This window comes from Lolium rigidum, chromosome 6, assembly GCF_022539505.1.
Source record: "Lolium rigidum isolate FL_2022 chromosome 6, APGP_CSIRO_Lrig_0.1, whole genome shotgun sequence".
Taxonomy (NCBI): domain Eukaryota; kingdom Viridiplantae; phylum Streptophyta; class Magnoliopsida; order Poales; family Poaceae; genus Lolium; species Lolium rigidum.
The window spans coordinates 146705578-146709372 of NC_061513.1; the positions used below are offsets into that span (position 1 = coordinate 146705578).

A 3795-nucleotide genomic window follows, 5' to 3' on the forward strand; every position below is an offset into this window, starting at 1 on the left:
GGATGCCCCCATAGCACACCGCTCTTTCCACTTCATGAGTAGTAGGAAACCGCATGGTATACTGATTAGGACCAATAGCCCTTGCAGTGCATCTCCAGCTATCCCCAAATATGATGTTGAAGGATTGCTCAATCTCCCTGCCGGTGGCATTCCCCTCAATGATAGTAATCACCACACTGGTGGCCCTTTCCTTGACTAATTTAGAGGAACTCAGATCAGGCATATAGAAAAAACCACGACCAGGGGCCTGTAATCCACACATAGAAGGAGTACATTCCCAGGGAAGGATGGTCTGGCAAATCTGTGCAATATGCCCAAGTTTTTTGCAGCGGTCGCAGCGGATGGTGGGGCACCGCGCGGTGTAATGGCCAGCTAGGTTGCAATTGAGACAGGGAACTGGGTCACCGGCAGCCATTAGGGAACTGGCTCCGGCCCCTTGAGTAGCACCGATGTTACCTCCAGCAGTCGAGGACGCCTCCTGGCGGCGCTTCTCCGACTCCCACGCCGCAGCCTCCCATCGATCGTTGGACTGCTAGGAGTGAGAGTTGGAGCCGCGCAGGTTGGTGGAGGAGGTCTGTGCCGCGTCATCTCGCTGCAAGACGTTGCGGCCACGCCCCCGGCTTGGATGGTTGCGTCCCCTTCCGCCGCCGAACCGTCCCCCGCCATCACCCATCGACGTAGGAGAGGCGGCGACTTGCGCGAAGGAACGCGGATCTCCGGCCACCTTGCCGCGCCACCAGCCGAAAGTGTCAGGAGCTTGTGGAGGAGTGTGAGAAGGAACCCTAGATTTGTCCCAGTAATGGCTGAGAATAAGATCTAGGTCAAAACCAGCGGCGGCGTCACCGTCGGGGGATATATAGGCGTTAGGGTTTCCTGGGTCCTCTTGTCGGAGACCTCCATTGACGATGGATGGTGGATGTTTGGTCACAGGACACGTGTGGCGATCTCCATGGTAGCTTCTGGGCTCAAGCCCAACCCAGCAACAGCAACTGGGCCTTCCGCCATGTTAGCACCCGGAAAAGCCCCCAGCAAGCCATGCGAGCTCCATCTTCCAGGGTCGATGATATGCCCACCGCGCGGTCGCGGCGGCTCCGGAGAGCTCAGGCGAAGCGGATTTCTGGTCGGTGCAGTAGAGTAGAAGAGCTCCTCGATCGATGAGGGGAAGGGAGCTGACCTAATCGCAGCCGAGGCGCGCGTCGGAATCGCTCCACCGCCCGATTGCCGACGTCCATGTGGAGCCTCTGCGCCGAAGAGGGAGCTCGGCGGCAGGGGCCTTGAAGGAATGCGGACGTCATGGCGAGGAAGAGCAACAGGGCCGCCAAATCCAACAGATTCCCTCTCCCCAAGCCTTCTCGAATCGACCACGAATTCCGAGCGATCGAGCAGGAGAAGGCGCCCCTTGGCGTGGTGGATGATTAGCACTCCGTCAAGGAAGGGGTGGTTCCGGCCGCCGCCGGCGAACGGCCGGAGAGCGTACGTGACTCGCCAACTCGAGACGGAGGAGGACGACGCCATCCTCACCCGTTGTGGATGTCGCCCGCTATGGTGAAGCCCGACTAATTAGACCACTGACCAATGGATGTAGATCACTTTTCAATGTTGCATCGACTCTCTCAATCTCGTGTAAAATTCATCGAGAAACGGAATGCATGCTTTGCTCAACAGCAGTACCTACTTTAGAAGCGAATGCGATAATCTGAATACTGAACCAGACTGAAGAAACATTTTTTGGTGCTTAGTTTTGTGGGCTTTACCCTGGCCCGAAGGTGAGGGAGCCCTTTCAGAAATTCTCAGTGACCCGTGAGGGCCAAAGAGGGGGTTTGGAAATAGTTTTCAACCAGCAATTGACGCGCCTCGGTTTAACCTCACTAGCTGCGTCATTGCCCCAAGCGCAAAGATGCTTTTCTCCTGTGCCCGGCCACCCCTCTTTATACCCCGTCACGCCTCGCGCTCTCTCCTCCGTTGCCGAGGTGGGACTAATGCAATGCGATCAACCCTGCACGCACGGAGCAAACAAACCGACTCGATGTATTAACTTTTTTTTTTTTTTGAGGGAAACTCGATGTATTAACAAACAAGAGGGCTGCGCTGCTACTCCATTGGCTCGGCCCATGGATACTTTGAGAGCCCAGCAGCCACGTGAGCCTGGACCAAGCATCTGCATACACTTTAGCCGTTGGCCCGTTGTGGTGGCCTAGTGGGCAACTACAAATTCTAAGCAACTGCAGTCGTCGAGTCTAGTCAGTCGTGCTCAAGTCATTTCAAATAGTACATCGATATACTGAAGAATTTAGCAAAAAAAAGATATACTAAGAAAACACCACCGTACCAAGTGTAAAGAATTCAACAAAATCGTGTATGACACATATATTTTACAATGGGAAGTGTTTCGGCCAGGCGGAGTGAGAGTCAGATCTGCCACATTTTGGTCCGTTATGGCTCGACTTAAAAATTGTGATGCCGAGCCGTCCCAAAAATATCCCCACTCATTGCATTTTTTATATATTTTTACTAGAATATTATTGCAATATATTTTCCGCGCTGCGTCAAACCATGAAAAAAGTTACACTACTTAAAAACACTCATGATACTTTCAGGTAATTGCTAATGGCAAGCATAGGAGGAAAAAAAATATTTCAATTAGAGCAATATGAAGGAACCATAATTGGAGAGGAAAAGCTAAGGGTACATATTTCCAAATATTACAAGAAACTTTTTGGGCATCGGTCTCAAATGATTCCTCTCTTGTTAAATTCCAAATAGAAGATATTCCGCAAATCTCAGTTGAGGAGAACTTGATCTTGACTACCGAATCACAGAGAAGGAGGTATTCGAAGCTATTATGCAAATGGAAAAGAACAAAGCCCCAAGACCAGATGGGTTCGTAGCTGAATCTACGAAAGTTGTTAGTCCTTTATAAAAGGAGACCCTATGAGTTTATTTTCTTCATTCTATAGAGGGGAACTGCCCCTATTTCATTTAAATTTTGGAATAATCATTTTGATTCCCAAAAAAGAGACAACAAATAGACCAATCTGTCTCCTTAATGTCACCTTCAAGGTTTTTACTAAAGTAGGAACGAATCATGTTAATGAGTTAGCACAAAAGGTAATTAGACCTACTCAAAATGATTTTATAACATGCCGACACATTCTTGAGGGGGTCGTGATACTCCATAAAACTATCCACGAGTTCCATAGGAAGAAACTAGACGTTGCACTTCTTAGATAGATTTTGAAAAAACATTTGATAAAGTAAATTGATCTTTTTTACAACAAGTTCTACGTATGAAAGGTTTCGATCCAAAGTGGTGCCAATGGATCAAAAAATTTGTATCTAGGGGTAGTATTGGTATTAGAGTGAATGATGCCATTGGATATTTTTTCTAGACTAAAAAAGGACTTAGACAAGGGGATATGTTATCTCCTCTTCTTTTTAATATTATCGCAGACATGTTGGCTATCCTGATTGCTAGAGCTAAAGAGGATGGTCAGGTAGATGGATTAATACCACATCTAGTTGATAGGGGCATATCTATTCTACAGTATGCTGATGACACTATTATTTTCATGGACCATAATCTTTAAAAGGCTTTGAATATGAAGTTAATTATTTGCATATTTGAACAGCTTTCGGGTTTGTAGATTAACTTTCATAAGAGTGTATTTTTTGTTTTGGGCAAGCGAAAGAGGTTGGAAATCAGTATAGAGATCTTTGCCCTTCCGTTATTTACGGATTGATTCATTTTAGAAAACTAAAAATTGGCGAGTGGAAACCTGTAGAGGACCGTTTCGA

At 47.7% G+C, this 3795-nt stretch overlaps 1 non-coding gene across 1 annotated transcript; it reads right to left on the minus strand.

Moving 5' to 3' along the window:
• Positions 1–1746: 1746 nt before the first annotated feature.
• On the minus strand, positions 1747–1899 carry LOC124668940. The gene has a single exon (XR_006992002.1). It is a non-coding gene; the product is annotated as a U4 spliceosomal RNA (small nuclear RNA).
• Positions 1900–3795: the final 1896 nt, after the last annotated feature.